The sequence below is a fragment of the Herpailurus yagouaroundi genome, unplaced genomic scaffold, assembly GCF_014898765.1.
Source record: "Herpailurus yagouaroundi ecotype Mexico unplaced genomic scaffold, PumYag 28, whole genome shotgun sequence".
NCBI classification, from domain to species: Eukaryota; Metazoa; Chordata; class Mammalia; order Carnivora; family Felidae; genus Herpailurus; species Herpailurus yagouaroundi.
In genome coordinates, this window is record NW_024412376.1 from 67,223,623 (window position 1) to 67,237,931 (window position 14,309).

General features: G+C 41.3%; 1 protein-coding gene and 1 pseudogene across 3 annotated transcripts in view; both read right to left on the reverse strand.

Moving 5' to 3' along the window:
* Positions 1 to 14,309, reverse strand: part of SYNPO2 (synaptopodin 2) — a 204,536-nt gene that overhangs the window by 116,898 nt on the left and 73,329 nt on the right. The window lies entirely within an intron of this gene.
* LOC121030533 (keratin, type II cytoskeletal 8-like) lies at positions 7,036 to 12,555 on the reverse strand (annotated as a pseudogene).

Consider the following 14,309-nt stretch of genomic DNA (forward strand, 5'->3'; position numbering starts at 1 on the left):
GATTTTTAAATGCAAATAATAAAATATTCCCACAAAGCAATTCTATTAAACTTCACTCCACATCCTAAAAAAAGCAAGGTTCTCATCTATTCTGTTGCCATTTGTATTAATTTTTAATGTTTTAAAGAATAACAGGTATGGGGGCACCTGGTTGGCTCAGTAGGTGGAGAATGTGATGCTCAGGGTTGATCCTGGGATTGTGGATTCAAGCTCCAGGCTGAGTGTAGAGATTACTTAAAAATAAAAATCTTAAAAAAAATAAAGTATTAAAAAAATAACTCTGTAATCAACTTCTAAATAAACAGCTATTTCTGTATATATTAATGATCTTATAGAAAGAACACTCAGGACTTAATAAAACCCCAGAAGACTTTAGAAAATCCTGACTCACAAGAACATAGTGCTTATTTGGTTTCAGGCCATTGGCTACTTCATTGTTGAAATTTTCCAAGTCAGATAGCGTTACACTTGGAATATGCCAGCGAGCATTAATAACAATGACCATAAATGAAAAGTTAGCCTTTCCCAGTCAGATGTAAGGCTAAGCTTTCCAAATCCAGGCAGCAGAGGGCAGTGAAAGCACTGTTAATTGATCATATAAACCTTTTATTACAATCTGGAGAGAAATATTGTATTACAACTTACAACTGCATTTTCCATTTTAAACACCACACATGTAAGTAGTTTGAAAAACAATGCATCTTTAGCGTCAGATGCATTTTTGAAGCCATCTAGAACGTTTAGAAAGTGCAATGAGATATCTATCCAGCATTTCAGGGACTTACAGTTCACTTTAATATAACAGAAAAATGTTTTAGAGGATAAGACTACATTGTGACCTTGGTCTAAAATTTACCTGTGTGGTGCAGGAGATACTAAAACTGTGCTAACCTATCAGACAGAGTGCTGTGCTTATTTATATTAGCATAGAGCTTAAGAGCTTCAAGGGGCCCTTAAGGTCAACTGACGGTCATGGAAAGGTTACTAGAGTCTCTCAACTGGACAGTGGCTAAGGTATAATCAGAACAGAGGTCTTCTCGCGCCTCTCACTTTAAAGTTTGTGCCATACAGGATTTCATAATACTTAAGAGTTAGATTCAGGACCTCTGATGTTTTTCTCAGAGTTCAGAGGTCTTAGGAATCCTCAGGTGAAAAATGCAGTAGTGTTCAAAATCACTCCAATCTTGTTTCTGCAAAAGTTCTCAAGAGGTAAGGACAAAATAAACCCAGTAATGTTACACATTTTAATCAATATATATTCCATGGTTTTCAAAAGTAAGACCCCGCCACTCCCTGACTCCAACGCCAGCTAAGAAGAAGACACTGTTCTTTTACCTCAGCAAATGCATGCATATCTGGTCCCATTCTTGGCATGCTCCAGCCCTATATCGTGGTTAGAAATCTTACTAAAGGGGACTGGACGTGGATATGAATGCTTTCTTAGCTGTGACCTTCTAAAGCCTGGGCTTCAGTCTGAAAGATCTGTCACTCACTTTCCTTACTGAGTTAGGTATGTCAACATCAGGTAAAATGGTTAAATGGCTAATGGTAAAATAATAATAACCTTTAGGGGAGAAGATCTCCGTGAAGCCACAACACTGCTACACCAGATCCAATGAAACATTTTGCCTCTGTACTTTGTTGATCTGTCTGGAACACATGATGTCTGATTGGCATTAGCAAGCTCCAGGGTTGCCAGTGACATTCTCCTGACCCTGCAGGAGTTCTTCCTTCTTTAAAGAACACACACTAAGCCTGGGGCCCAGGACCTCTTGCTTTCATTTTCACTAGTTGGCTTCTCAGCCTGCTTGCTCTGTTCTAAGTCTGTAGTCTTTCAGTGAGTCAAGGGCCAGGCTGAATTCCCAGAGCAAATTCCTCCAAAGCCAAACAAGGAAATGTTCAACGAGTCTTTGGAAACCAATAACCAAGAGCACTAGGTTATCTTATTTGGAAGTTAATATATTGGATGTTGCACATTTTTCACCAAAATTAGACATTTTATGGATTAGCTATGTATCTTCACTACATCACATTCTCTAACAAAGGTTAAAGGTGCATGAACAGATCTATGTTTCAAGTAGACACTACATTTTTTTTTTTTTTTAGGGTATAACAGTTTTTCAAGCCAAGTCAACAGGAATACCACCTAGTGGCCCAGTTTTTAACTACAGACTTTAGTTAAAATGCTGTGTATCCTATTAGTTTTTGAGGAGATGCCTGATACCTAAGGGAATTATCCAGAGGTGTGTGCCAAAATCATAGGGAAAACATGGAGCCTCTTTGTAGAGAAACTATCAAGTACTATTCTATATCTCTTTTACCCAGATGGCAAATAATTCTCTAAAAATGACCATGGATGGGGGCTTCTCCATTGTGCTTTCACTTGGGCTGGCCAGAAAAGCCACAGAGCCTCCCGCCAATAACCAAGTGGAGCTTTGTTTTCTTGTGTGCTGACATGTGTTACCATCCAGCAAGGATTAGGCTCTGGGCATGACCTGCTGGTTTGGAAACCTGAAGCCAGGATATTCAGAATCCCGCCTCTTAGGCATACCCCAAACAACAAAGGGAAGCTGTTTGGAAAGTCCAGTCTCAAGGACTGTCAGAACTAAGAGGTCAACTGTAGAGTTATCGGGAAGCTCAATGAATACCTTATTTACACGGCTCCTCTGTAAGGTTTTGTTCCCATGGGGAGAGACAGAGAGAGAGAGAGGGAGGGAGGGAGACAGACAGGGAGGGAGGGAAGAAAAAGGAAGAAAGTAGGGAAAGAAAAGAAAACAAAACAGGCAGTATAAAGTGGGAGTTAAAACGGGCTCTAAGTTAAAACCCACTTGCTAGCTGAGTTCAATCATCCAAGTCTCTGTCTTTTCAAATATTAATGATATGTAAGTTACAGAACTGCTATTAAGAATTCATTGAGGTAATCTCTATAAACTACTTAGTGCGGTGCCTGGAACATGTCAAGTATGCTCAGTGAAGGTTAACCATTATTACTGTTATTTTTAAGTAATTAAATAAGAAGGAGGGAAAAGATGTGCCTATCGTGATGTACGATTCCTTAAACACTACCATTTTGTTAGCTAATCATTCAGAGCCTTGTGAGGAAAGACCAACAATCTGAGTACATCAGTGAATTCGGGTGCCATAAGAACCTCATCAATCTATTCAACCTACATGTATAGAATTTAGAACCTGGGACACAGTGGATCACCATTTGTTCAGGCTGCACCATGAACAAGGGAAACTGGTGGAGGGGACCTTTCACTCCACAAGGCCTGCACCCTGGCTATGGGTTGCATCACCCCAGAAAAAGAAATGGGAATTTTGTTTGTTGGTTTTAGTTTTGCATAAATGTTCCATATGAACTTGCAGCAGCCCTGGGACCCAATTCCAACTCCCACAGCTTTTATTTATTTATTTATTTATTTATTTATTTATTTATTTATTTTTGAGAGAGAGGGAGAGAGAAAGAGAGCATAAGTGGAGGAGGGGCAGAGAGAGAGAGAGAGGGAAAGAGAGAATCCAAAGCAGGCTTCATGCTCTCAGGGTGGAGCCCAATGTAGAACTCCATCTCAGGACCTTGGGATCATGACCTGAGCCAAAATCAAAAGTCGGGTGCTTAACCAGCTAAGCCACCCAGGTGCCCCCCATATCCCACAGCTCTTTATGATTATGACCAAACCCTCCAGCCATACCCTGACTTCCATTCTCCAGATGAGACTGTAGAGAAGTTCCTTCCCTAGGATCTACCTGGGTAAGGAGGGAGCTATGTTCCAGAGTCCAGACTCTGGGAAAGAGGAACCAGTTCAAACAAGCCTCTCAAACCTTGGGACTCCACCCAGAAACTGAAAAGGATGGGACACTCTTCCTTTTCTTTCTCATTAGAGAGCTCATACCTCAATTCTGCCCAAAAGGTATTGCTTGAGTACTGAAGTGTGGGAGCTAGAGGGAAAGATGATGGAAATAAACCATATTTTCTGCCTCCCCTTTCATTCTAGCAGCCCGAATGAACAGTGAAGAACTTCATAGCCAACTTTTGTCATTGAGTCCCTCTGTCTGAAATTCTATCCTCTGATTGACCTAGATTAATCCTGCTTGTCCTGTCAGACTTAAATTTCCATGATGTGCAATCCCATCCAAGAATGAGGTAGGGCCTTTCTATTTCTTCTTTACATCTTGGACATTCTTCCTGGAATGTAAATCCATGAGGACAGGACCTATGCCTGTCTTGTACACAGTTTTAATCTCAGCATCCACAGCAGTACCTGATACATAGCGGACGTTTGGCAAATATTGTTGAATGAGTATATAAATTATTCAGTACAGATAAAGGAAGGGAGAAAATATTATGCAGCCACACTGCCTTCTATATGGCAAATAGAAAATGGACTCTAGAACATGAAAGGTCCCTTGCCTGAACACCAGGAAGGATTTAGGTATGAACAAGATGGGCCTGCACTTGAATTTGGGGGTGCATGAAAAGGAAAGGCATACTCTGAACAACAGAGAGCAAGAATATCCCAGAACTGGAGTGTGGGGGAGAAGCAGGAAAGATGACATGAGGAAGAGAATCAGGAGGCAGAAGAGAAGACTGGCAGACATCGGAGTGCTCTGTGAGGGGAAGCAGACAATGAGAAAGCCCTGGTGATGGGTACCAGATAGACCTAAAGCAGGAATGTGCCCTGCGTCATTTGAAGTTTACTGCTGTGCTCTCCCATGACCCCAAAACTCTCAGTTCAAGTTCTGAAACACAAAGTCAGTATAGTAACCTTGTTTTCATGATTGCTTTGTGTGGGAGGAGGAGAGACAGACCAGGGTGTGGGAGGGAACAGAAGAGAAAGAGTTGTGTCCCAACCTTGGGTCTGTGTCAGAACAGAAATAAAAGAACAGCTGCAAGAGACAGAGAATATCAGACAGCAGGAAATCAGAGCAAAGCTGACGGAGAATGTAACAAGAATCCTGGGGACATGCTTTGGACTTCCGAGAGACATGAAATGGGAGTTTTGTGCTGCTAATCTCAAAGGGCCAGGAGGTCCCAGCTAATACCTGGGACACATTATGCATTTTGCCATAAAGGTTATTGTTCTCATCTGTGATGCCTTTTGGATTATGAGTCCCTTGAAGGCAGGGATTTTCTTATTTGTAAGAACATCAGTATCTCTAGCAGTGTCTAACAGAGAGTAGTTACTATTCATTGAATGAATAGATGAATGGCTATCATGGATCTTCTCCATTTTGAACTACCTACAATTAATGAAAAAATCCGATGGGAACGAAGGAGAAAGGAAGAGAGAGAGACAGAGAAAGAGAAAGATGGAGAAAGAATAAGAATTGTACCCTAATATATAAAATCTGAAGGTTTCCTCAGGCAATGTTTTCTCCCTTATCTCTGGTTTATCTCTCAATCTCTAAAACTTCCCTTGGCATCAGCTCCATGTTCTAGAATTAGGTTGAGTGGAGCCAAAGACTGGGGAATGGTCTTTACAGGTGATCCTCCTTTTATGCACAGCCCAACCACATCCCACTAGTCTACAATCCCAACTCAGTGAAAGCCATGGATTGCCTGGACAGGACTTGATTAGAAATAGTCACATTTCAAGGACAGGATGTATCCAGGACAGCTTTGGCCTCTAAACTACTGAGTTTTCCTACAGCTAGTATTTAAAGATGAATACAAGTTTTCCAGAACTGTATGCAAAAAACTTAACGCAAGTTGTTAGGTCAGAAGATCAGGAGAGACAACCCTATGATGAAGGTCTGACAGACAATGGAATGAATCTTAACAACATTTAATACTAATTTTAACAAGCTAGTTGATCCTCATTTCCCTGTGTTTTTGATTAATCGACAGAAGGAATAAGTAAAATCTAATATTTTTTAAGAAGTTAAAGGTATAAAACTTAAAAAAAAATTGTTGGCACCAGATCTAAATACATGAAAATCCCAAAGTCATTGTGTTTTTCTTATTGTTGAAGTTATATTAAATATTGACATAGCAGTTACTGATAACATAGATCAGTAAGTCAGGCAAAATGATTTCTGATTCTGGTGGCCTGTGTGAATATACCATTAAACTGAAATAATCCACCTCTGAAATTGTAGATAGGATTAAAGTTTAGTTCTTCCTAGATGAACTTAAGTAGGACATAAAGTACTGTCTGCATACTCACTGTAATGATCTAACAGGATAGGTATCTGCCCAGGACGCCTCGTACAAAGTATCTGACTTTGGACACAACAATGTACTCTCTCACTAAAAGTGTTATAGAAGTTCTCCTTTCTTAGAATCAAATGCAGTAATTGAGTTCATTCTTAGATAAGTTTAAATCTCATCTACACCCATGTTTCAAAAATGTCCTCTCCTTCACTTCTCTCTTCATATGATGGGACAAAACACATCTCTATAAGGCAAGCTCAGTGATGTGTGGTTGCAATATAATTAGTTCTTACACAATGGCTGTACCCACAATTTCACTTGGTCCATGGTTTATTTGCCCTCAGATTCTGGACATCACAATGGTTTGCATTCCCCAAAGCCAGGATCATGGCTAGTGGGTGGTAGAAAGAAAAGTGCCTGTCATTCTGCAAAGATATGACCTGCCAGCAAAGTGTGGATAAGCTCAAGAAAACATTTCCAAACATGGAAACAGGACTGAATCAGTTTGGGGCATATGGAAGCTTTTGCCAGTTCTTAATTTTGCCAATCTCCCTAGATGATATCTCAACCACTCAACAAAGGGTAAAAGGGAACAGAATAACTTCTATTGCCAACACTTTGCAGCTATTAGAAATTATCAGACTTTTTCCTAATAAGTCAAATAGATATTAGAAAAACTAGGGGTCTGAAGATTATCCCCAAACCCTTTACAATCATGGGAATATCATAGCAGAGTTAACATTTTTAGAAAGTAAGAACTGAATATTTTCATTACTTTCATTACATGATTAATGGAAGGAACATGTACCCACAACACAAAAGCACAAAGTTCCACAAATGCATCAGTAGTGCTTCTTTTATTTTATTTTTTATTTTATTTCATTTTTTTATCTTTTGGGGGAATTGGCAGAGCCATCTGAGACTTTATTTGGGAAAAGATACTTGAATTAGCTTTTAGTTGGGGGCATGGGCAAGAGGGGGTACCCAGGGCAGTAGACTCCCCCTAAGGGTGGGCTGAGGACTGGGGCTGAGCCTTAAGTGGGTCTCCTGTTCCTGACACTCCCCTGCACAGCTCCTTCCCCTAAGGCTCTATAGCAGCCAAAGGAGCTGGAACGGACCACAGTGGTTGTTCACTTGGACAGGACATCAGACCACTTGGATTTTCCCATCAAGGGCCTCAACCTTCTTCACAACCACAGCCTCAGAGGAGCTGACACGGCTGAAGGGACTGGAGCCCCCGCCAGAGCTGAAGCTGGACTGGAAGGAGCTCAGGCCATAGTTGAGGCCAGGGCTCATGAGGCTCCTGTAGGCCAAGCCCAGGCTACCTGAGTAGCTGCTGGTGATCTTAGTATGGATACTCAGGTTCTGCATCCCAGACTCTAGCTGGCTCTCCTCGTCCTCCAACAGCATGCAGTAGGTGGCGATTTCAATGTCCAGGGACAGCCTGACATTAATGAGCTCCTGGCACTCATGTAACTGCCGTGTATGTTCTTCTTGGTTTGCTCCACCTCAGCCAGCTTGGCATTGGCATCCTTAACAGCCTCCCTGCTCTTCTCAACACTAGCAATGATAGCCTCCAGGGAAGCCCGCTAGCCTTTGTGGCCCTCGATCTCAGCCAGGAGTTGGCTGATATTCTGGTTCATCTCAGGAATCTCCCTCTTTATGCTACAGGGGTCATCGCCTGGCTTCCCAGCCAATGTCTACATCTCCTTGTACTTGATGTGGTCTCGGCCTCATGGTCTCGGCCTCAGCCTGCTTGCAGCTGGTGATGTCCTCATACTGGGCTTTGACCTCAGTGATGATGCTGTCCAGGTCCAGGGCACAGCTGTTGTGCATGGACAGGACCATGGATGTGTCAGAGTTCTGGAACTGCAGCTCACAGATCTTTTCACACAGATGCCTTAAGAAGCTAATCTCTTCCATCAGCCCTTCCAGGTGGGACTCCAGGTCTACCATGTTCATGTAAGTTTCATCTGCATCCTTCTTGATAAGGACAAATTCATTCTCCATGACTGCATGCTCTTTGATCTCCTCCACATATTTATTCTCAAAGTCCTCCACCAGCCCCACATGTTGCCAAGCTCCACCTCCAACTTCAGCTTCCTTGGCCCAGTGTGTCCAGCTGTTGCGGAAGGTTGTTGATGTAGCTCTCAAGCATGGTGTCCATGTTGCTCCAAGTTGTTTTTTGCTGCTATAGAAGGCTCTACTTGGTCTCCAGAAATTTGTTCTGCTGTTCCACATGCCACAACTTGTCAGGGAAAGAGGCAAACTTGTTGCTGAGAGTTTTGATCTGCTCCCTCTCCTGGGTGTGCCCAGCCTGGATGTTGGGGTCCACATCCAGCTCTGGTTCACTGAGACAGCTGTAATGCCCCATATACCTCTGGCCCTGCCATAGTCCCTGAACACACTCATGTTGGTGCCTGGGCCACCCAGGAAGCTGCTGCTGGAAGAAAGTGGAGGAGCTGATGCAGGCACCAGGTGCGCTCATGTAGGAGTTGCTGCTCAAGGCCGAGGGGCTGGAGGTGGACACCGTGTAGGACTTCTGGGTCACCCTGATGGACATAGTGGAGGCTGGAGTGGAGGCAAGCAGGCTGAACCTGGCAGAGGTTCGAGAAGGAGCTGAGAAAATGCTTCTAGGTGGGTTATCAATGCTTCTTTATATATTGTCTGTCTTCTATCACTCCATGACCTGGGGTTTCAGAGACTTTGTCTTGTTTTGTTTTCCTATTATTTTTCTCACCAGTTTTCTCTATTTCCTTTGACAACTCTTCTTTATTCTCTGTTCCTAACAGTAGGTTCTTTTAGAGCAAATCCTTGGTTTTTCTCTCCAAAAGCAATCCCTCAGTGGATTTCTCTGCTCTCAGGGAATTCATCTGTTACTTCTATGTGAATGCTTCAAAATCCACAACCATATTGACAACTGGTTATCAGCCATCTACTACCTGAAAGCCTGTTTCACCTTCAGAACAATAGAGCCAACAGTAAAATTACATCTTTTCTATAAACAAGTTAGGCTGAACATCCTAACTACTCATTCTGTCAGTTGAGGTAAGTCATCATAACATCCAAAGAGCCATATACTAGAAACTAACAAGGGCTAGAAATAAACCCTCCTTCCTGGTGATTCACTACATCACTTTTAGCACCAAGCCTTTTATAAGTTATGTAATTATCCTCTGTTGCTTTCCATTTGTATGCCAGTTATTTGACCAATACTCACTGAGCACTTACTCTGTGCCTGGTACTGCTGCAGGTGCAGACAGACAGCAAGGATCTTGAAAGACCTTACAGGGTCATATAACTGTAGAGCACAGAAGCCAACAACACACATACAATGACATAATTAAATTAAAGTGCTAATAAGATCAATATAGAAGGTAAAAGTAGGCTAATATGACAGAGAAACTGGGGGTAAGATGGTAGAGGCCACATTAGATGGGGAATGCCTCTCTGAAGAGGTAATATTTGAGCTCATACCTGAATACTGAAGATACAGAGATACAAAGATCTAGGAATGTAGTCTCAACCCAAAGTATATTCGAGAGCTCTGAGATGTGGACAAGCTTGGCATATTTGAGGAAGATTAGAAGGAAATGAGTCAACAGAAGGCAAATATCAATCAGCTTGTGTGGATTCTGTAGAGTTTCTCAACGTTAGCACCATTGACATTTGGGGCCAGATAATTCTTTGCTATGAAAGAGTTCAGTGCAGTGTAGGATATTTGGCAGTATTCCTGGGCTCTACACACTGTGGGCCAGTAGGCTCTCCCTAGTGATAACCAAAAAATGTCCCTGGAAATTACCAAATGGTAAGCAAAAAAGCCTCCAGTTGAGAACCATTGTTGTAGTCCAAAGTAATAAATTTTGATAAATATTCTAAGTGTAATAGAAAGCTATCAAAACATCCTAGGCAGAGAGTAATAGAATGAGTTACACTGTAGGATATTCATGCTGGCTGTGGTGGAGAGAGACAAGAGTAGAGGCAGGGCAGAAATTAGAAGGCCACAACAGAAATTTGAGTCTGAGATGATGGACTAAGGTAGTAGCCAAGAGGATTCATCTAGGAATTAGGTGGCAGGTATTGAGAAGAAGAAAAGAATCAAGCAAGATGCTTAGGTTCTTTGCCAGAGATATGAAGTAGCTGGAGCTAAGCCCTAAACCTGAGATAGCAATGCCATTTATTGATGCAGAAGACTTGGAAGTAGATTTGCCAATGTAAAGGTTGGAAATCAAGAGTTCCCTTTGCCATATTAAGTTTGAGATATCTCTTAGGTATCCAAGTGGAGACATCCAGTAGGCAGTTAGATGTATATGGGGTGTGGCACTCTGAGGAGAGGTCAGGCTTGAAAATTTAAGTCTAGAGATGGAATTAGAAGATGAGAGATTAGATGGGATCACCTACTGTATTAGCTTCCTGTGGATGCTGTAACAAATGACTATAAACTGGCGGCTTAATAAAACAGAAATTTATTCTCTCACAGTCTGGAGGCCAGAAGTCCAAAATTAAGGTGTCTATAGGAGCTGCACTCTCTCTGGAGACTCTAGGTGAGAAAATTTTTTGCTCTTTTAGCTTCTGGTGGCTGTCACCAAACCTTGACTTGTGCCCTTGTGTGACCATATCACTCCAAGCTCTACCTCTTTTGTCACACTGCTTCCTCCTCTTCCGTCTCAATTCTCCCCTGTGTGTCTCTTATGAGGACACTTACCATTAGATTTATGGTCTACCTGAATAATCTAGGATGATCTCTTTGTCTGAAGTTTCTTAACTTAATTACATCTGCAAAGACCCCTTCTCCCAAGTAAGGTAACATTCCCTAACATTCACAAGTTCTGAGGATTAGGGTGTGGACACATCTCTTCACGGACTACCATTCAGCCCACTACACCCAGAGAGAGAGTGTAGAGAGAGAAGACAAAAGGTTCCTCTAAAGTGGATAGAGCCTTAGAGACTCCAACATACAGAAGTTGGTAAAGGAGGAGGAACTAGGAAAAAATGGCTGGGCAGCATGGCAGTCACAGACAACTAGAGAGGGCCTGTGGGTCATGTTTCTTCTGTATCTCCCATGTTTCTTTGTACCAGATTTGTCCCAGTATAAATTTAAAAGATGATCCTTGAATTGAAATAATTACTTATAGTGATATTCTGAAAAAGCCCATTGCCCATGCCATTAAACTGCTTTGAGATCATCAGAAAAACTCACGGACTTCCCCCTTTGCAAGTGGGAAGACAGAGAGAGAGAAAGAGAAAGAACCTTTTTCATTTTGTGCCAGGTTTTTATTATAACAGTAATCATCACTCTTCTTTTAATTCTTCATTCCTAAGCCCACAAAGTGCTAGCATTTGAAACCTATTTAGGAAATTTTTGGAACTTGCAGCAAACTTCCAAAGTTAAATTTAGGATCCAAACCTCCATGATTGGTCTGTGAAGTGAAAAGGAAGGATAGTGATGATTTAAGGGAACTGATTTCCTCTAATGCCTTGATGTGGGGATGGGATAGACATCTCAGGGATGTAATTAATTCCTCACTCCTAGGGAAAATATACTGCTTGCCTTGTCATAAAAATAATAGATTCTGTGTTACCAGTAACTCTGTAGTCAATACATCTCAGCTTTACTTACTGATGAACAAACATACCCTAAAATCCTTTGAATAGAAATATATAGGGTCAAAATGTCATCTATCTTATAATGTCAAAATTGGATCTTAAATCAAAGTAAAATTGAATGTATGACCTCAGAATTCAGAATGGTCCTACCCCTCACCCCCAAGTATGGCTCCCTTGGTGGCTGGCAGAGCACTCTAGGACTTAACCCTCAAAAATTCCAGGGGGAGCAATGTGAGGGAAAATTTCAACTTTTCTTCTAACAAAGTCATCTTGCTTCTACGAGGGAAATGATGACTGAAGTAGTGTGTCTGAGATGGTTGAAGACTATCAGATGAAGCGTGAGGAATTTTCTATAGTTTCCCTCTAGCCATGCAACTGTGGACAAGTTGCAAGGTAGAGCTATTTGGGATCCTGATTTCCTTCATGGGAGATGGATTCGGAAATTGCAGTCTTAAACTTGTGACCCCCTCTCCTACATTTTCCATCCTCTCTCCTAGCTGCCACAAGGTCCTAAGAGGTAAACAAAATTACTTAAGGCTCCCAAGCAAGTACAAAAGTTATTAAATAATGGACCAATTAACTTGGTGTACAAAGTTGAAAAAAAACATATTTTATATTTAAAATCAGAGTATTTAAAGTACAATGATATATCTCAAATCTTTGAGATTAAATTTCACTTGTACTTTCCTCATGTTAACTAACACACGTCCCTATACCCACCCCCAATATAACATATGACATATATCCAAACCAATAATCTGATTTGAGTAAGTACTTGGATGGGTAATGTGCATTTAATGGAAACATAACCACATACTTTTTTTAGAAAAAAAAAAATAAAATAATTCCTACTATTTAAGAATGCTAAAAGTAAATTTTAAAATGCCTTGAAAAAATGAAAGTTAAAGTAGAAAGAATGTCAAGGAATTGCTGAGGCTAAGAAATGATGCACGGCTTGCCAAAAGTCAAGAGTTCAACAAGCAGCTCTTTGATGTGACTAGAGAATTAGCTTTTTCTGCACTGTGTTCACTACATAAGTGGAAGGGTATTTTTGCAAGAAAAGTGGCAGCAGGCTTTTTCCCATCAGGCTCTGATGGGAGTGAGCAGCCCTGGGTTCCAGTTCAGGCTCTGTGACCTTGTTTTGTGATTGAAACTAGTTTTTGCCCATTTCTGAAGGTCCTTTCTGTCCATCTGCAAAATAGGAGTAATAATGAACACACTGACTCATTCACAAGTTTGTTGTGAGAAAAACATATTAGTGGATATGGAAGGGTTTGAGAAGGCTTAAAGATGCGTGCCATTTGTGTAGTATATGGAATCTGTATTGAGACCTTCTGACACTACCCAGGCCTTGTAAGCAACTAGGATAATCACTATTCTTTCCATTAGACCTCCTTGAATAATAGAGTAGCTACCATGTATTTAGTGTGTCACATACATGAACAAAGCATTTAACACTGATCTTTGATATAGGGTTATTACTTTCATCTTTATAGATGGGCAATAAAGTCCAGAGGGATTAAATGGCTTTCCAAATCACAATTCTGATAATAGAGAAATTGGGCTTTGACTCCAAATCTGATTCCTAAGCACATACTCTTATACACTAGGTCATACAGACCCAAAGCCAGAGAGATGTGAAACCTGGCCCCTGACTTCATGGGTAAGTATGTTGATGGACCGACCCTAGCCTACTTCCTACTTCTCTTCACCAATTCTCAAGAGGCTTTCAAATGAGAAGCATCCAGTAGGTCCCTGCATGGAAGATCACAGTGAACTTCCCTTGGGAAGGACCCTCTGTGTTTATGGGGATTGGCTTTTCCAAATAAAGACCACAATTTAAAGATCCATTACATGGGTGAAATTTGCCAGGACACCCTTGGGATCTAATACGTGAGTGAGTCCATAAGCTTCTTATCACCTGTCACCTTCCTGCATCTATTCTCCATGTACCAAAAAAAAAAAAAAAAAAAAAAAAAAGCGGAGGCGGGGGGCAGAATTAGAGCTAAGATTACCCAAGCTTTACATTTTATTTTACTCTGAGTTACACTTCCCTCCACCTCTCCCACCAAGCTTCCTTCCTGTGGTGTTCTGAATATGAGAGCTCAGGAGGCATTACTGATTGGCTGGCTGAGTAAGAACTGATTGACCCAATAAGAAATACGTTTGAGTATGATGAAATAAAAACAATCACTCTTTGGGGCGCCTGGGTGGCTCAGTCAGTTAAGCATCTGACTTCAGCTCAGGTTCATTATCTCACAGCTTGTGGTTTCGAGTCCCACGTAGGGCTCAGTGCTGACAGCTCAGAGCCTGGAGCCTGCTTCAGATTCTGTGTCTCCCCCTCTCTCTGCCCCTCCCCTGCTTGTGCTCTGTCTCTCTCTCTCAAAAAATAAACATTGAAAAAAAATTTTAACAAAAACAATTACTCTTCTCATTTCAGTTTGTATCTACTTCTTATTTGGATTCCATCTTAATTTGTGTTAGCCATGTTTAAGACCTTTGAAATCATCTTTGATGTTTTCCCTTACGTTTCTTTAACCATTCAGAC